We start from the raw sequence: 10,467 nt of genomic DNA on the forward strand, positions 1-10,467 counted from the left end.
CCCACATTGGGCTCTGTGCTGACAGCTCAGAGCCTGGAGCTTGGAGCCTGGAATCTGCTTTGGATTCTGTCTCCCTCTCTCTCTGCCCTTGCCCCACTCATTCTCTCTCTCTCTCTCTCTCTCAAAAACAAATAAACATTAAAAAATTTTAATATCATGGCCTGTTTTGTTTCTGTGTGTATGTGTGCTCTGTATTATTCCATTTCAATAAGGACTGTACCAGAACTTTGAGCACCCAATAAATATTAACTAAATTGTTCAGTAATTGATATTTCAGGGGTGCCTGGGTGGCTCAGTTGGTTGAGTGTCTGACCCTTGATTTCTGTTCAGGTTATGATCTCAAGGTTTGTGAGATCGAGCCCCACATCAGGCTCCATGCTGCCATGGCAGATGGCATGGGATTCTGCTTGGGATTCTCTCTCTTGCCCTTTCTCTCTTCCCCTTCCTCACTCACATGCACTCTGTCTCTCTCTGTCTCTCAAAATAAGTAAAAATAAAAACTTAAAAAGAAAACTTTTAACAATTGGTATTTCATTACTTATTGTCAGTGATAAAAATGATGACCTGGTATTTAAGGATGTAAACTTTACTCCTATTTTATTTTAGCAATATTAAATTTAAAGTTTTTTTATTTCTTTTTAAACAGTTTATTTATTTTTGACAGACAGAGACAGAGCATGAGTGGGGAGAGGCAGAGAAAGACAGAGACAGAATCTGAAGCAGGCTCCAGGCTCTGAGCTGTCAGCACAGAGCCCAACGCCGGGCTCGAACCCACGAACCGTGAGATCATGACCTGAGCCAAAGTCGGCTGCTTAACCAACTGAGCCACCCAGGCACCCCTTAGCAATATTAAATTTAGTAGAGAGTCAAATTCGAATCTAGTTAAGTGACAATAGATGGACTTATGATTCCTTTTACATTCTCTATGTGCCATGTCATAATATTTTCAATATAGGATACACAGAAGACTAGTGATATTACAATAAATTTTCAATGTATTTTCTGGGGAGGGGGTTATTTATTTTTTTACTATATGAAATTTATTGTCAAATTGGTTTCCATACAACACCCAGTGCTCATCCCAAAAGGTGCCCTCCTCAATACCCATCACCCACCCTCCCCTCCCTCCCACCCCCCATCAACCCTCAGTTTGTTCTCAGTTTTTAAGAGTCTCTAATGCTTTGGCTCTCTCCCACTCTAACCTCTTTTTTTTTTTCCTTCCCCTCTCCCATGGGTTTCTGTTTTCTCAGGATCCACATAAGAGTGAAAACATATAGTATCTGTCTTTCTCTGTATGGCTTATTTCACTTAGCATCACACTCTCCAGTTCCATCCACGTTGCTACAAAGGGCCATATTTCATTCTTTCTCATTGACATGTAGTACTCCATTGTGTATATAAACCACAGTTTCTTTATCCATTCATCAGTTGATGAACATTTAGGCTCTTCCCAAAATTTGGCTATTGTTGAGAGTGCTGCTATAAACATTGGGGTACAAGTGCCCCTATGCATCAGTACTCTTGTATCCCTTGGGTAAATTCCTAGAAGTGCTATTGCTGGGTCATAGGGTAGGTCTATTTTTAATTTTCTGAGGAACCTCCACACTGTTTTCCAGAGTGGCTGCACCAATTTGCATTCCCACCAACAGTGCAAGAGGGTTCCCGTTTCTCCACATCCTCTCCGGCATCTATAGTCTCCTGATTTGTTCATTTTAGCCACTCTGACTGGCATGAGGTCATATCTGAGTGTGGTTTGTGATCTGTATTTCCCTGATGAGGAGCGACGTTGAGCATCTTTTCATGTGCCTGTTGGCCATCTGGATGTCTTCTTTAGAGAAGTGTCTATTCATGTTTTCTGCCCATTTCTTCACTGGGTTATTTGTTTTCCGGGTGTGGAGTTTGGTAAGCTCTTTATAGATTTTGGATACTAGCCCTTTGTCCGATATGTCATTTGCAAATATCTTTTCCCATTCCGTTGGTTGCCTTTTAATTTTGTGGGTTGTTTCCTTTGCTGTGCAGAAGCTTTTTATCTTCATAAGGTCCCAGTAGTTCATTTTTGCTTTTACTTCCCTTGCCTTTGGGGATGTGTCAAGTAAGAGATTGCTACAGCTGAGGTCAGAGAGGTCTTTTCCTGCTTTCTCCTCTAGGGTTTTGATGGTTTCCTGTCTTACATTCAGGTCCTTTATCCATTTTGAGTTTATTTTTGTGAATGGTGTAAGAAAGTGGTCTAGTTTCATTCTTCTGCATGTTGCTGTCCAGTTCTCCCAGCACCATTTGTTAAAGAGACTGTCTTTTTTCCATTGGATATTCTTTCCTGCTTTGTCAAAGATTAGTTGGCCATACGTTTGTGGGTCTAGTTCTGGGGTTTCTATTCTATTCCATTGGTGTATGTGTCTGTTTTTGTGCCAATACCATGCTGTCTTGATGATGACAGCTTTGTAGTAGAGGCTAAAGTCTGGGATTGTGATGCCTCCTGCTTTGGTCTTCTTCTTCAAAATTACTTTGGCTATTCGGGGCCTTTTGTGGTTCCATATGAATTTTAGGATTGCTTGTTCTAGCTTCGAGAAGAATGCTGGTGCAATTTTGATTGGGATTGCATTGAATGTGTAGATAGCTTTGGGTAGTATTGACATTTTAACAATATTTATTCCAATAAAATTTTCAACAACAGCAACAAAAAACTTGTTTACCCTCCCAGGCCTTTTGTTTTAAAGAGAAACATTGTTTACTGCATATTTTTTTAAAGCAGAGATGAAAACACTTGATATGTACAGACTACAGGGAATCACAACAACGTGTATATAAAGAGACCTTAAAGATGACCAATTCCAAGTTCATTCATTTTACATAAGAGACTCTTATAACAATAGAGGTTCAGTTATCTACATACAGTGAGGAAATTCAGTGTCCTCAGGCCTTAGGGCCCCAGAGTGAACAGTTGGGACATTTTTAATAATAAATACAACAGAACTAAAAGGCAACCTACGGAAAGGGAGAAGATATTTGCAAATGACATACCTGATAAAGGGTTAGTATCCATAATATATTAAGAACTTATAAAACTTCACAGCCAGAAAAAAATAATCCAATTAAAAATGGGCAGAAGACATGAATACACATTTTTCCAAAAAGACATCCAGATGGCCAACAGACACATAAAAGATGCTCAAGGGGCACCTGGGTGGCTCGGTCGGTTGGGTGTCTGACTTTGGCTCAGGTCATGATCTCACAGTTTGTGAGTTTGAGGCCTGTGTCTGACAGTTCAGAGCCTGGAGTCTGCTTCTGATTCTGTGTCTTCCTCTCTCTCTGCCCCTCTCCCGCTCACACTCTGTCTCTCTTTCTCTCTCTCTCTTAAAATAAATAAATAAATAAACATTAAAAAAAGATGCTCCATATCACTGATCATCAGGGAAACACAATTCAAAACTACAATGAGATATCACCTCACACCTGTCAGAATGGCTAAAATAAAAAACACAAGAGAGGTGCCTGGGTGGCTCGGTCAGTTAAGTGTCCAACTCTTGATCTCAGCTTAGGTGTTGATCTCAGGGTTGTGAGTTCAAGCCCTGTGTTGGGCTCTGCACGAGGCATGAAGCCTATCCAAAAACAAAACAAAACAAAACAAAACCTCAAAACAAGAAACAACAGGTGTTGGCAAGGATGTGGAGGAAAAGGAACTCTCTTGCACTGTTGGTGGAAATGCAAACCGGTGCAGCCACTTTGGAAAACAGTATGGAGGTTCCTCAAAAAGTTAAAAATAGAACTACCCTACAACGCAGCAATTGCACTACTCGGTATTTACCCAAAGAATACAAAAACGCTACTCAAAGGGATCATGCACCCCTATGTTTATAGCAGCATTATCCACAACAGCCAAAGTATGGAAAAGAGCTCAAGTTCAAGTGTCCACTATGGAAACAGCCCAAGTGCCTATCGATAGATGAATGGATAAAGAAGATGTGGCATATATATATATATATATATATATATATATATATATATATAGCCATAAAAAAGTATTGCCATTTGCAATTGCATGGATGGAGCTAGAGAGTATTATGCTAAGCGAAATAAGCCAGTCAGAGAAAAACAAATACCATATGATTTCACTCATATGTGGAATTTAAGAAACAAAACAAACAAGCAAAGAGAAAATAAAAAGAAAGAGGGAAACCAAGAAACAGACTCAACTATAGAGAACAAACTGAGGGTTACCAGAAGGGAGGTTGGTGGGGAAATATCTGGGTGAAATAGGTGAGGGGATTAAGGAGTACACTTTTTGTGGGGCACTGGGTGGGCTCAGTCAGTTAAGCGGTTAAGCATCTGACTTTGGCTCAGGTAATGATCTCACAGTTCATGAGTTCAAGCCCTGTGTCAGGCTCTGTGCTGACAGCTCAGAGCCTGGAGACTGCTTCGGACTCTGTGTCTCCCTCTCTCTCTGCCCCTCTCCTGCTCACACTTATTCTCTCCCTCTCAAAAATGAATACACTTCAAAAAAAAAAAAAAAAAAAGAGTACACTTGTGATGAGCACCAGGTGTTGTATGAAGTATTGAATCACTATATTATAAATCTGAAACTAATATTACACTGTGTATTAACTAACTGGAATTTTTGTTTTAATTTTTTTTAAGGTTTATTTATTTTTGAGACAGAGAGAGAGAGAGCATGAATGGGGTAGGGCAGAGAGAGAGGGAGACACAGAATCTGAAGCAGGCTCCAGGCTCTGAGCTGTCAGCACAGAGCCCGACGCAGGGCTCGAACTCACAAACCACTAGATCATGACCTGAGCTGAAGTCAGACACTCAGACACTCAACTGACTGAGCCACCCAGATGCCCCTCAGTAACTGGAATTTTTTTTTAAAAAAACTTAAAAAATAAAAGCAAAAATCAACAGAAACAAAAATACTATTTGACTTTAAATCATTCAGAATAGTTCAATTATTTCATACTTTTGTTTTGACATATATTCTAAAATACCATATAGCAAAAGTTTTAAATTCTATGTTAGTGCAAGTTGGTGAGTATACAAATATGTGTTTCTTTGTTGTTGTCTTTTTATTTTTTTTTAAGTTTATTTATTTATTTGGCGTGCAGAGGGACAGTGAGAGAGGGAGAGGGAGAGAACCCCAAGCAGGCTCCTGTCAGTGCAGAGGTCAATGTGGGGCTCTAACTCACAAACCATGAGATCATGACCTGAGTCAAAGTTGGACACTTAACCCATTGAGCCATCCAGGCACTTCTGTTGTTGTCTTTTTAATTTAAGTCCATAATTACAAATGTACTGTTTTACCTACACAGCTCTCCTGAATTATAGTAAGTCCACCATCATATAGAAAAATATTCAATATGAAGAAGGATCATTTTATATAAATTAACTCATTAGTAAACTCCTAGACAACCAAATGGTATGATGGATTGGGCTATGGTCTGTGGCATGCAGAACATTGTTTTCAACTGATCTGCTGAGTGAAATACAAATGGAGGCATTACAATGAATCAAGAGGAAATGATGACACTTTGGATATCACAGCAACAGCTTCTCTAGAAAGGCTTTAGGATTATAAATACATTCCAGTTGATACCCAAGATAACACTTTGCAAAGGATACAGAACTAGAAAATGTTCAGAGAAAGTGACCAAGATAGTGAGAATTTTCTTGTTGTTCTGAATGGTGTCATTTCCCCCCATACTATGGTGTTTATTCTTTAAATGGTATTTAGGAAATAGTGAATTCTGTATATCAATTTTATACCTTGTCATATTACATAAAAACCTATTTTTTAGTTCTAATAATTCTTCAGTTTGATTCCCTTGAATTTTTCTAGATATATAATCAAATAGTATACATAAAACAATTTCATTTCTTCCTTTCCAATATGTATAGCTCATCTTTTATTTTCTTACTGCATTGGCTAGAAGTTCTGGAAGAACACTTTAGCAAGCATATGGAGGATGATTATGAGTAGGTGTACTTTTCTGGCTCCTTAACATGCACAGATTAGCCTTAGTAATGAGAGTTTATTCTAAAAATAAATGGTAACTTTATATAGCAAGGAAGGGAAGTTTCCTAATTTCTTGTATAATATCTCGAGTCCTTTGGAAGCAACCAATCTGGGGCACTCCTCTTGGACAGAGTTTTAAGCCATGAATACCCTGAGGCATCGACTCCCTTTCAGTCCAGTATTGCAGAGTTGCACTGGGCTTATAAAATAAGACTGGACTGTGGTCCAGTCTGTAGTGGCCAGGAGGAAAGAGGTGATTTTACTCGTTCACACAGAACATGAGTCACAGCCTCCCTGCCTCCACAGCTTTGCAAAGGTATAATTGATATGCAATAAACTGCATATATTTAAAGTGTACAATTTGATAAGTTTTTGTAAACCACTCCTAAAGCCGTCACCACAATTAAGATAATGAACATATCCATCATCCTCCAACTTTTCTTCATGCCCCTTTATAATTCTTCCCTTCCTTCCCCTCTCATTTCCATTCCCAGGCAACCACGGATCTGCTTTCTGTTCCTATAGGTCAGTTTGCATTTTTTAGTTTTTATAAATGGAGCTCTACTGGACTCTCCTTTTTTGGAGGGGAGTGTCTGGCTTCTTTCACTCAAGATAATTATTTTTGATATTCATCCATATATGTTTATATATTTGTTAATGCATATATCAGTAGTTGTTTCTTTTTACTGCTGAGTAGTATTCCATTGTATGAATAAACCACAATTTGTTTATCTGTTCTCGTACTGATGAACATTTAGGTTGTTTCCAGTTCTTGGCTGTTACAAATAAAGCTGCTATGTACATTCATGTATAAGTCATTATGTGAACATATGTCTTCATTTCTCTTGGAGAAATACCCAGGAATAGAATAGCTGGAGTAGGTTTATGATTAACTTTTAAAGAAACTGCCAAATTATTTTTTTTCTTTTTTTTAAATTTTTTTAACGTTTATTTATTTTTGAGAGACAGAGACAGTGACAGAGCATGAGCAGAAGAGGGGCAGAAAGAGAGGGAGACACAGAATCCAAAGCAGGCTCCAGGCTCTGGGCTGTCAGCACACAGCCAGACGTGGGGCTCAAACTCACAAACCCTCAGATCATGACCTGAGGGTCATGATCACTCAACTGTCACTCAACTGACTGAGCCACCCAGGTGCCCCCAAATTATTTTTCAAAGTGGTTTAACTATTTTGTATTCCTACCAGCTCTGTGTGAGGTTCTGCTTACTCCACATTCCCTTCAATACTTGGTATGTCCAGTCTTTTAATTCACCATTTATTTATTTGTTTACTTATTCTATTACACGCATACTGGTATATCACTGAGTTTTTGATTTGCATTTCTCTAATGCAGAGTTTCTCAACCTTACTACTATTGACATCTTAGACCAAATAATTCTTTGTGTGGGGGCCTGTCCTGTGCATCCCTGGCCTCTACTCACTACATGCCAGTAGTACCCTTGAACCCAGTTGTCACCATCAAAAATGTCTCCAGACGTTGCCAAATGTCTCTGGGGTGTAGAGGCAAAATTGTACCCAGTTCAAAGATTGCGCTAAGTAGGCACCTGGGTGGCCTAGTTGGTTAAGTGTCTGACTTTTTATTTCTGTTCAGGTCATGATCTTGCAGTTCTTGAGATGGAGCCCCACATTGGGCTCTGTGCTGACAGCACAAAACCTGCTTGGGATTCTCTCTCTCTCCCTCTCTCTCTGCCCCATCTGTGTGCACGCTGTCTCTCAAAATACAAAAATAAACATTAAAAAAAAAAAAAGATTAGCAGCTAACGATATTGAGCACCTTTTCATGTGCTTATTTGCCATTGACATATTTTCCATGGTAAAGTATATTTCAAATCTTTTGCTCATTTTTAAATTGGATTGTTTGTCTTGATATTGTTGAGTTGTGAGAGTTCTTACATATTCTAGGTGCAAGCCATGTGTTGGATATATGTTTGAAAATATTTCCCCTATCCTATGCCTTCCCTTTTCATTTTTAGAACATTGTGTTTTGGAGAGCAAAAGTTCTTAATTTTGATAAAGTCCAATTTATTATTTTTTAGTTTGTATTTTTAATATTATACTTAAGAAAAGTTGCCAAATTAAATGTAAATGAAGTTTTCCTCTGGAAGTTTTATGGTTTTATCTATTATATTTAGGTATATAATTGATTTTGAGTTAATTTTATAGGGGGTATGAGGTAAAGTTGAGGCCCACTTTTTATTTTTTTTATTTTTACTTTTGTTTTTTTTAAGTAGGTTCCATGCCCAATGTGGGGCTTGAACTCACAACTCAAAGATCGAAAGTCACGTGCTCCGCTGACTGAGCAAGCCAGGAGCACTTTTTAAATGTGGATAATCAATTGTTCCAGCACCTGTGTTGGAAACATTATCCTTTCTCTATAGAATCACCTTGGTAGCTTCATTGAAAATCAATTGTATATGTGTGTGTCTCTTTCTGGACTCTCCATTCTGTCCCATTTGTCTCTTCATTACCTTTATACCAATACCACACTGTCTTGATTACTGTAGGTTTATAATAAGTTTGGAAATTAGATAGTATAAGTCTCCAACTTTGTTCTTTTTCACAGTTGTTCTGCATACTAGATCCTTCACACCTGTGTAAATTTAGAATCAGTTTGTCAATTCCTACAAAAAAGCTTGTGGAGATTTTGACTGGAGTTGTGTTTAATCTGTAGATGAGGGGAGAACTGACATTTTAAGAATACTGACTCTAATCCAGTATTATGGTTGATTACTTCCATTCATTTAGATTTTCTTTAATTTCTCTCAGAAGTGTGTTGTAATCTTTAACACTAAAAAGTTTTTTAACAAAAAGTTTTTAACAGGTCAAAAATAAGTATTTTATATTTTTGATGTCATATAAATGGTATTATCTCATAAATGTAAATTACTTGTCATTCACTGCTCATACAGGAAAATATGATTCATTTTTAAGTTGATTTTTTTCTCTTAGTTTTATTTTTTAGTGCTTATTTATTTTTGAGACAGAGAGAGACAGAGCATGAATGGGGGAGGGGCAGAGAGAGAGGGAGACACAGAATCTGAAACAGGCTCCAGGCTCTGAGCTGTCAGCACAGAGCCCGACATGGGGCTCGAACTCACGGACCATGAGATCATGACCTGAGCCAAAGTCAGATGCTTAACCGACCAAGCCACCCAGGCGCCCCTAAGTTGATTTTTTTATCTTGCAAATGGGATATTCTCACTAATTAGTTCTTTCAGTTCTTTCATTATAGATTGTTTAGAATTTTCTATATAGACAAACATGTCACCTATGAATAAAGACCGTTTTACTTTTTTCTCTTTCCAACTGTCATGCTTTTTATTTTTCTAGCGTTATATTAAATAGAACTATTAAATTGAATAGTTGTTGGAGTCTGTCAGCTTGTTCTGTTGAGATAATCACATTTCTTTTTTATTCTGCTCACATAATGAATTACATTGATTGGATTTTAAATATTGATCCAACCTTGCATTCTTGGAATAAACCCCAGTGGTCAGAGTGTGTTGTGATTTTTAATATATTGCTGGATGCAATTTGTTAAAATTTCATTAAGAATTTTTGCATCTGTGTTAGGGATATTGGCCTGTAGTTTTACTTTCTTATAATATTTTTGTCTGGTTTTAGGATCACGGTAATTTTAGCCTCATAAATTGAGTTGGGAAGAGTTCCCTCCTCTTCGATTTTTGGAAGTAATTGTATAGAAGTGTTATTATTTCTTAGTTAAACCTTTGGTAAAACTTACCATCTAGGCCTAGAATTCTCTTTGTGAGAAAGTATTAAAGTACAAATTTAATTTCTTTAATAGATATATGTCTAATTGTGTTCTCTATTTCTTGTTCAAGTAGCTTTGATAGTTTATATCTTTGAAAAAATTTGTGTATTTCATTTAAGTTGACAAATTTATTAGTATATAATTGTTCATAATATTATTATCCTTTCAATAGGATTGGTAATGATACCCTCTCATTTTTTTTTTTATACTGGTAACTTGTATCTTCTCTTTTTATCTCCTGTTCTATTTGGTTAGAAGATTATCAATTTTATTGATCTTTTCAAAGAACCAACCATTAATTTTATTGATTTGGCAAAGATTTTTTGGATAGGACACCAAAAGTATAATCCATAAAATTAAAAAGTTGATAAATTGGATTTTATAAAAATTAAAAACTCTGCCCTGCAAAAGGCACTGTTAAAAGAATAAGATGGGGCGCCTGGGTGGCTTGGTCGGTTAAGCGTCCGACTTCGGCTCAGGTCATGATCTCACGGCCCGTGAGTTCGAGCTCCGCGTCGGGCTCTGTGCTGACCGCTCAGAGCCTGCAGCCTGTTTCAGATTCTGTGTCTCCCTCTGTCTCTGCCCCTCCCCTGTTCATGCTCTGTCTCTCTCTGTCTCAAAAATAAATAAACGTTGAAAAAAAAAATTTAAAAAAAAGAATAAGAAGACAAC

Source organism: Puma concolor, chromosome C1, assembly GCF_028749965.1.
Source record: "Puma concolor isolate L17-30 chromosome C1, mPumCon1.1.hap2, whole genome shotgun sequence".
Taxonomy (NCBI): Eukaryota; Metazoa; Chordata; class Mammalia; order Carnivora; family Felidae; genus Puma; species Puma concolor.